This window comes from Chiloscyllium plagiosum, chromosome 14 (assembly GCF_004010195.1).
Source record: "Chiloscyllium plagiosum isolate BGI_BamShark_2017 chromosome 14, ASM401019v2, whole genome shotgun sequence".
Classification (NCBI taxonomy): Eukaryota; Metazoa; Chordata; class Chondrichthyes; order Orectolobiformes; family Hemiscylliidae; genus Chiloscyllium; species Chiloscyllium plagiosum.
The window spans coordinates 15,950,191-15,960,623 of record NC_057723.1 but is presented as its reverse complement, the minus strand read 5'-3'; positions in this window follow the sequence as shown (position 1 = coordinate 15,960,623).

Below are 10,433 nucleotides of genomic sequence, written 5' to 3'. Positions count from 1 at the left end.
ACGTACAATGATATTCAAGACAGATTTCTGAGTAAAAAGGGAATTAAGAGATTTGTGGATGGTGTAGGAAGGTAGAATTCATTTAGAAGAAAAGAGATTGTTAAATAACACAGCAGTTTTGAAACACCAGGTAGCCAACTCCAGCTCTGATTTCTTATATTTTCATGAGTTGTAACAGAATCTTTTGTACTGCATTTGTGTGGGATAGAGACAGATGCAATCGGGGCTTTCAAAGGTCTGAAGAACCTAAAGACTGATACTGCACTCAAAATATTAGCACTGTTTTTCTTGACAAATGCTTCCAGATCTGCTGAGTTTCTCCAGCACTCTCTGTATTTATTTCAGGAGGGAATTGGATAAGCATTCAAGGAGAAAAGATTTTCAAGTGACGGGAAAATGAGAGAGTGATTAATTCTTACAGAAAGCTGGCACAGATATGAAGGGGAAAAAAATCATCCTTTTGTGCTGTAACTGTCCTGTGAATCAATTAATTCCTTTTGTGCGGCTTTCACTTTGACTTTGAAATGACGGCAGGCATGTAAAATTTGAGTCAAGATCAGAGTGGTGCTGGAAAAGCACAGCAGGTCAGGCAGCATCCAAGGAGCAGGAAAATCGACGTTTCGGACAAAATCCCTTCCTGATGAAGGGTTTTTACCTGAAACGTTGATTTTCCTGCTCCTCAGCTGCTGCCTGACCTGTTGTGCTTTTCCAGCACTACTCTAATCTTGACCCTAATCTCCAGCATCTGCAGTACCCATTTTTGCCTAATGTAAAATTTGACACAACTTTACACAACAATATTTACTGACCAGAATTCAACCCACATGTATTTCAATCACATAACGGTGAATCTAGTATAGACTTCTGAAAACTAAAATGTGAGAATCAAATGAGATGCCTCACCATTTAGGAAAAATTAAGCCTGTCAGGAGTCACTGCACACACTCTGGTGTCATTTAGGCTAATTAATGGGATGGGGTTATTTCAGTGAATATGTCAGTTTGTGAAAAATCCCAAGCTTCACAAGAAAACGTTCTGGAAACCATCGGCCGGTTTGTGTAGAAAAATAGCTTTTATGTTGTTCGTCAGTCAAACCAGTGATCTTAGGCACAGGGTTAGCACTATACATTTAGTTAGAAAGCAGCTGATTTCTATATTTATTAGCATTTTTTGCCTGCATCTGAAAATGTTAGTTTTCAGAAAAAAAGGGGAAATTTGCATTTATGTAGTGCCTTTTATGACCTCAGGACATTTTAAAGGGCCTGAAAGATCAGTGATGTACTTTGAAGTACAGTCACTTTTATTTTACTGCAAAAATATACTCTATTGATGAAAAATCTTGATGTACATTCACAAGTACGAAAGCAATTCTGTATAATCCTCGCTTAACAAGAACAAGCATTGGAAGTTTGACATTTCCTGCAGATGCAAAAACCAAAGGCATTTCTTACTTATGCAAAATATTGTTTACATATATTGAGGCAATGAGAGGGTCTGGCAACTGAACAGACCCTCATTACATTTTGCAGAAAGACCTTAGGCAGTGGTCTTTCCCCACCGTACTTTGGCAGCAGCTGCCCCTAGTTTTACTGCATTCCTCAGCACATAGTCTTGGATCTTGGAATGTGTCAATCTGCAACACTCAGTCGAGGTCAACTCTACACTGTTGGTCTGTCCGAGACCAACAGGTTTCGGACAGACCAAAGAGTATTTTTTCACTAAGTGTCTCACAATGGTCTAATCCCAGCTCACATTCCCTGTGAGTGAGTAAAGAACAGTTACTGTTTTAATGCAGCAGCTAATCTGTGCAAAGTTGCACAAACAGTTAGGTGACAATGACTGGTTACTCTATTTTAGTGATGTTGATTGAGGCATAACGCCTGACCAAGACCTAGGGATAATTCCATTGCCCTTCCTTTAAACTGTTCCATGTGATCTTTTGTGTTCATCTTAGAAGGCACCTCAACCAAAAACAAATAGTTTGAACATTTCTGCATCTCCTCAGTATTGCACTGGTGCATTCACCTGGATTATGGTCTCAAGTCTCTGTAGTGAGGTTTAACCTCACAGTTTTCTGACTCGAGGTGAGTATTCCAACCATTGAGTCATATCTAAAATGCTCAGCTCATTGCAAGCACACTTCTAAACAAATTGGCTACAGGTTAAAAGTCTATTAAAATGACAAACATAAATTTCAAATAGTGAATTGAATGGTAGAGGCTTTTTCCATTTTAAAGTGTGTAGGATGGGAGGGTAAGTGTGTTTCATTATATATTTATGTACAAGTGAAATGATAGGTGTGGGAGTAGACCATTCTATCCCGAAAGCTCATTGTTTCATTCACCTAGATCATGGCTGATCTGATCATAACCTAACTCAACTTCCTTGCTTGTACATTCCTTGCTTCTCTCCACCACTCTGCATACTCACACTCAAACTCACAAGCACATGCTCACACACACATTCCCCATAACCTTTCAAACGCTTGACCATCTGTCTAATCAGCCTTGAATATATTCAATGATTCGAGTTCCACTACTCACTGGGGAAGAGAATTCTGAACACCCTTGGTGGTAAGAAATTTCTCCTCATCTTCATCTCAAATGGCAGCCTGGTTATTTTGAAACTGTGGATTTCCCTTATGAAAGACACATCACAGCTGAAAGAGTTTCTATGTTTACTGTACACCAAAATCATATCAAATGTCCTTAAATATACTTTCATTGTGTTTAGAATTGTGACACAGAGACACTACAGAAACCTTCTCCCATTATAGAATAATACTGTTCTTAAATGACAGCAAATCCTTAGCAATGACAGATAAAGTGTGAGCTGAGCTTCATCATTATTCAACATAAGTAGCTACATTAGGACCATTAGAGATTGAAATATACTCTGGAATAAAGCAATACATTTTAATGACTGGCCTGATTTGTATTCAGCTCCTTCATCAAGTCCAGTAATGCAGAAATACATTAAGGATTCCGATACATTAAGCTCTTCCTTTTGATAGATTTGTGAAATGATTGGAAGCTGTGGCTGAAATTAAACATCTCGACAAGTTCAGTAAAGCTCACTTACCTTGGCAATCTTTCTCTCGCTCAGTGCACAGTATGTGAAGTCTTGTGCCTAATGCTGCAGGGGCTCAGACCTGATTCATTAAACTTCAAATGTTGGTGCCTCTGTTGATGGTCATGCTCTGTAAAGGCTATCTAGTTGACTCAGTTGTTAGATGCGGACTTGGACATGGGACTGATTCTTCTAGTCTAATAAGGCTGACTCTCTGGTTTAACCAATCTCATTATGTGTGGCCAAGGTCACTGGAATTGACCTTTGGGTTGTACTCTGGAGTGTAGAAGGAAAATTAAAATCATAACTCATTCTAAATTCGTCGTTATACAGTGAATTCTGTCAAAGAGTGCATGAATGTGGACATTGGGTGAGGATGGGATCGGAGTTAACTGTGAGTCTTCAACAGACAAATAGCTGCTGATGTCTTGTGTTCAGACTTACAAAGAATGTCAGCTTGGTCAAGGTATTAAAGGGGATCCATGTTCAGAGAATAGAAACAATGATAAAATCAATGCCAGCAGGAGAGGAGGAGAAAACATCCAAGCAAGAAAAAGAAAGAGCCACAAGAATACATATTTGAGTCAGCTGTTTTCTAGTGTTACCCAATCTAATACAACTATCATGCCATTACATTCAATCTTCCTCATCTTTAAGTAATTATCCCAAGTTTCCCTTAAAAGATGGAATGATCCCTATATCAGCAAAGAATTGTGTGCTCCATTAACCTCTGAAACCTTTCTACTAACATTCCTTCACATTCTTTTGTGTGATATTTTAAAATTAATTATTCCTTCATCACCGACTTTGCTACCTGTGTAAATTGGCCACCCTTATTAACTTTCACTGAAATCCTTTTTACTGAATCTATTCTTTGCCATTGCTGATCCAATCAAGATATTTCCAATATCTCAAATCTTCCTTTGTAATTTTTACTTCACATCTAAGGCCTCATTTTGGTGAATCCATGTGAATTCTGAAAGCCTCCAGACTTTTTCTTTCAAGGGAGGACCACACCTGCCCATTGTGTGGTCTGATAGTAAACTGACTAAAATTTAAAACTGCATTTTGTTTGGAACAGCCTATATCTCAGCTCATATTTTCAGATGGACATTGTTTTGGCATCACCACAGCTTGGGGAGGTAATGGTCTTGGTGCTATTATTCCTGGGCCGTTAGTCCACAAATTCAAGTAATGTTCTGGGAACCTGGGTTCAAATCCCACCATGGCAGATAATGTAATATTAATTGACTTGCCGTAAAATGGAATTGAGAATCTAATAATGACTGTGAAGTTCTATTGATTGTTGGAAAATCACATCTGGTTCACTGGTGCTCCTTAGAGAAGAACACTGTCATCCTTATCTGGTCTGGCCCACATGTGACTCCACACCCACAGCAATGTGGTTTATGTTGCGGTGGAGAATAAATGTTGGCCTATGCAGCAATGTCCACAGCCTGCAAACAATTTTTTTTTAAATCTAAAATCTCAAAATTGTGGGTGCCACTGGATGATGGAGAGTTACTTCTGCTCCTGAATACATGTTCGATTGTGCAGGTTTGAGAGAACTTTAATTGGAGAATTCTGGTCAAAATTGGCAGTGCTGATGTCAAACCAGCACTGCATGCTGACTAAAATCAGGAGCCACTGGCACTTTCAGTTGACATTCCTAAGAACTGTGCAAGTGCCCTCAGCAAACTGGCATCCAGTGAAGGTCACCCCAAAACTACACGCATGTCATGGAACACATTGTGCAACAGCACTCCTAGTTGAAAGTACAAGTGCTACTGAATTCTACAATTCTCTCAACAAATCAAAGAAGAAAAATATTTGTCTGAAACTTTTAATTTATATTTTTTAGCAGTATTATCGTACCTGATCAATTTTGATGTTAATGACAGAAATGAAATGATTTTGATTTCAAGTCTTTGTTTACAAGATCACTTAAGCAGCTGAACCATGCAAGATTTTTATGTGAACTGATTAAAGAATCATCAAGAGAATTGTTCCAGGAAGAACATAATGCTTCGGTCCACAGACAGTTCCAAATTCTCCTGATAGTATTAATCTAAACAGAGGATTTAACAGAAACATATGCATCAATTAAACTAAGCAAAAATGTGTTCATTCCCATTGTTTTTGTAGCAAGTTCAAAATTATTGGTATCAAGACACATCTACAGGATAAAGTGTATGATTTGTTATATTCTAAAGAAAATCATAGCACGTCCATAATCCAGAAACAGTTACTCTGCCACTTTATAAAGTATCATACCCTGAGGTGAAAAACATACCGACTGAAAAGGAATCAGTATGGAGCAATTGTTTTAAAATATACATTTCAACAATAAGTGAAACCTCTCTTTAAATGTAAAGAGGAACAGCCTTGTTCAGCATCTGTTTCTAATAGGACTGTGAGCTAAATTGTATTCTCAGGAAATTGTACACTTTAAAGGCATTCAGTTTGACACTTTATTAATGGAATGGTAATGATGAAGTGGAATATTGTCCAATGGTTTATTTTTATTGAAAGAGGAGCACTGCTCAAAGGTTCTATGGCGGAACTTTCTGTACTAGTGATCATGGAAGGTGGAATTGCACTATTTCATAGAGTCTTTTTTTCATTTTTTTCTCTCTTCATGAATTATGCATATCTCTAATGAATGTTCTCATAAAGTAAGCAATTTAGGGAATTGATCATTAATAAAACCAGCTGATCATTTTCTTGCAACTGTTGTGCAAATTAAAGATCAAAGTCAAAGTGTGGGGTGCTGAAAAAGCACAGCCGGTCAAGCAGCATCTGAAAAGCAGGAGAGTCGAAGTTTCTATTATGAGCCCTTCATCAGGAATGAGGAAGTGTAATATTGCCAATTGTTTAATTTTAATTGAAAGAGGAAAACCAGTTCAAGGGTTCTATGTCGATCCTGCTCCTCAGAAGCTGCCTGACTTGTTGTGCTTTTCCAGCAGCACACTCTTCAACTCTAATCTCGAGCATCTGCAGTCCTAGTGTTTTGAGCTTTTGAAGCTGAAAAGCATGAAATCAGATTGTGGTCACAATTTGCAAAAGCCAGTCCTGCAGTTACTTTTACATTTAATTAAACCAATCACACCAGAACTGTTCAAGATAATAAGGGTGAAATTCACCTTACCAGGGGTGTAAAGTGAGGTATAATAGATTGGCAATTGACCCCAGCTCTGGCTCTATATTTCCCTGGAACAATCTTCTCCTTTTCCCACCCTGCAAAACACTGAACCCACATTTTCCTTTCAATTGAAGTGGAAATATCTTTGATAGTCAGAAATGATGTCTTTGATATTTAGCTTTACAAAAAATTCTGAACCCTGACCTAATTTGACCTCCATTTGAGTTTTAAAATGATTTTTAATACCGGGATCAAAAAAGTATTTTTTCCTGGATTTCATCCTTTCTTCAAAAATGTCCCACGCTAAATACAACTATCCAAGTTAGACCTTTAGTTCCCTGAATCTTTAGCTTTGCAAATCCTGCAATAATATTAATATCCTCAAATCAGCATATGGCCAGCTCCAGAGAAATCTTCCGTTCTGTTCTCATTTGAACAGCAAATTTTAAAATGTATTTCTCTTTGAAATGTTAATTTGTCACCAAGATTGAGATTTCAACAAGCCCCGAGGAAATCATTAAAATATATTGCTGTTATAACTGTTGACTGGAAATGTTTGTGGACAGAGTGGCATAGAAAATTAGACATAGCTGTAAAATATATGCATATCACTGAATAGCATACAAAAATGTTCAACATATCTGTCCCTTCTTTTAATGTAAATTGTAGAAACTAGATTTAATTATTCTTGTAACAAGAACATGTGTCATATGTTACATTGTCCTTGTCAACATTATCCTTCATCCAGCTTCATAATATAAGGTTAACTGGCCACTGTTGTCTGTGAGATTTTGCTGTGCACAAATTAGCTGCCACGTATTCCACATTGCAAAATTAACGACATTTCAAACAATACTTTATCAATTGCAAAGTACTTTGGGACACCGTACGGCAATTAAAGAGGTTTCAATAAATGCAAGTTTTATTTTTCTTTACAGAATAATTTGTTGACTATATTAGTACAATTGTTGCACTCTTAGGTTTAGTATTGGCTTCCCAAAAATATTTTTAGCTCTTATCATATGTTGTTTACAATTTCAACTGGTTAAATTTGAATGTGTGATGCATACAGATTTTATACTAAGGTGTAAATAAAGGATGGAGAGGTGTCCTGAAGTTGGATCTTTAAAATATTATAATGATTGCATTTATATGGATTTTTAATATAGAAAAACAGCATAAGGCTTTTCACTGAATATTCGTGGAAAAATGTCTGGTATTTTCATGTGAAATGTTTATTCTCTATTTTAGTAAAGACTTGGAACAGTCTTTATTAAACAGGTTGGTTGCAGTAAATTAGCAATCAATGTAACTTCATGCTAATTAGAGAACGGTTTGCTGGTTTGTTTTTCTGTAAAATATAACATTTTATCCATGACAGGTTATTCTATGGTTCAGGTACAAGAATTATGAAAAATAATCAGACAACACTCAAAGCTCAAATTAAACTTGAATGGGTTTATTAGGTTTGATAGGAACACCAGTCAGAAATACGGTATATATAAAATCACCCAGTAAATGGCCAGCACTTGTTGATTATTAGTTTAGCAAATAAATTGCTTGACTGCATACTGTGTCAATTTTCTTAATGGTCTTTATCTTTTTTTTCTTTCTAAGAGTGGGGATGGAGGTTTCAGTGACGTTCGTAACTGTGATATTAAAATCCACTTGATGCTACAATGTTAATTCTTACTTTAAACCATAGGGCTAATTCCTGCTTTGAAACCAAACATGTCTCTTAAACTATTTTTCTTCAATAAATTAGCTTGCAACAATCAGCAGCTCTGCATTTCAAAAGAAAATGGTTTTCAGCATCAACAACCAATATTAGCTTTGTCAGCTTCCCATAGACTTCGAATATACAACATCACATGAATTAGTTGAATTTCCGTGGTAATACGTTACAACCACCACTTCCCCCCAGAAGTGCGGAGTGCAACCAACTGAGCCAAACTGATTTTTTTTTAATTAAGGGAATTTTGAAAAATTTTGTTTTTCCAGACCTTCATCCCTGGCCTGGGTTAAAGAGTTTGGGCTGGATTTTCAATCACCGTGAGGTACAGGGTGACTGCAGGTACAGTCTTGGATGGAGTCAATGGTTGCCAAATCTCAGAAATATGTTACAATTATTCAATTGACTCCCTACTTAACTCCACTTGTACTTCTCCCAGACCACTTACAGATATTGAACTGATGCCTTCCTTTCCTCCAGGAACCTGACACTTTTTTGCTCTGCAATGGACTTGACACCCACGTTCCCTCACTCAGGATCTGCCCCTCCTTCTCCTATCTGCACTTCCCCACATCCAAAACCAATCCACCTCTGCTTCCCTGGGACCTCCTGCACCCCACCCCCTGCCCCCCACCATTCTGGACCCATCCTCCCCTTTCTCTGCTGTACTTCCCAACTTCTATCATTCCCTCTTCTCCTCCTCTGGAAGCAGCACCCCCTCTTCACCTGCTTCTGATACTTTTCTCCTTATCCCCCTCCACCCACTCAGGAGCTTACACGCTTCCCATTCCCTGCTGCAGGCCCCAACAACCCAGCACCCGGAAGCTCTATGCTCGTTAGATGATTGGTTAGAAAACTGCTGAAAGCATAATGTATGAAAAATCCCTGTGTTCTCTCTGAAGCTGCTCAGGTGCCAATAAGAAGAAGGCTGAAAAACTGTTTACAGCTTTGGCAAGAGGTGGGGGTTATACTTAATGAGGTTTGAATGTAAGATTGAGATGAAAAGGGTTGAATCATTCCTTCTGATATTTGTAATGAGACCACTTCAAACAGTTTTTGTGAAGTGTAAATAAGGATTGAACATTCCTAGTCCCTCAGCAACACGGACAATGCTGACACCATTGGGAAAAATGCCAAGATTTGAAAAATGAGATTGGTAATGTCAAGGGAAAAAAATTGATGTTTCCATCTAAGGTTTTAACAGTGAGATGAGAATCTCACTAGTGAGCTGTGAGAGGCATATTTGCATGCATTAAGACCTCTTCATTACTCAGTACTGGATTTATATGCATTTCACTACTTTCCCAGGCAATAGAGAGAAACTAGATGCTGTCAACTCCTAATATGAAAGTCTGAGCCAGTACCTGACAGTTCCACCTCTAGGTCTCTGTTTTGGCCAATATCCTCCAACATCTTAGGGATTGCTGCATGGGCAATGACTGAATGGATTCTTCATCCAAGGAGATTGGCATCAAACCTGTACCAGTTCACTAAATCATCAAGAATATCTCTGACACACTTATAATGCAGTTCACCACTTCAATGGTACATATTAGAGCTGACTGACCTTTCACTGTAATGCCGCTGTCTGGATATTTTGTGTGAAGGGACAGACAAGGATCAGACGAACGGGCAATCCAAGGCTGGCTTTCTAAGCACGCATTTTGCTCACTTTACACTTGAATGTTCACAGCATCTATGCCTTGCCTGCCTTGACATCTTATGCATTGCTATATCAGTCGGAACTTAGAGGCATGCAATATTTTAGTACAGCCTTGCCTTTCAGCTCAGAAACAAAGTCAGACAGCTGTCATGGTCACCAGCAGTGATCAGTCAAGGAGATGGACATATGGCAGACAACTGGCTGTACAGGATCATGCTATGTCAATGTCACACCTGCAAAAAAGGCCTTGGATCTGGTCAGTTGGCTGCTTAGTTTCTATACTTAGCAAGGAAACAGCTATTTATTGCATACACATTATTTGTGACCAATGGACGGGAAAAAACACAAATTGTGAACTCTCTATAACTTAAACTCTAGTCCTTTAAAAAGTATTACACACACACACCTGCTTACAGAAGACAGTCTTATGGATACATATGACACAATGAGTTCTGGTAACTCATATTTTTTGTAAAAAAATTGCAACACCTTCTTCTGCAAGCCCTTGCTTTAAAGCATTCTCTTTTCCCATTTCTTAGTCCAAAGATCCTGCAAGGAGCCGACATTGGTGAGTATTTCCTGTAGTGGTGAGCACACAATATCATGAGCATAGCGCGACAGGGCTGGCATGTAGACATAATGAGGTTATCATCAACGAGGTAAAAACAATAACTGCAGATGCTGGAAACCAGATTCTGGATCAGTGGTGCTGGAAGAGCACAGCAATTCAGGCAGCATCCGACGAGCAGCAAAATCGACGTTTTGGGCAAAAGCCCTTCATCAGGAATAAAGGCAGAGAGCCTGAAGCATGGAGAGATAAGCTAGAG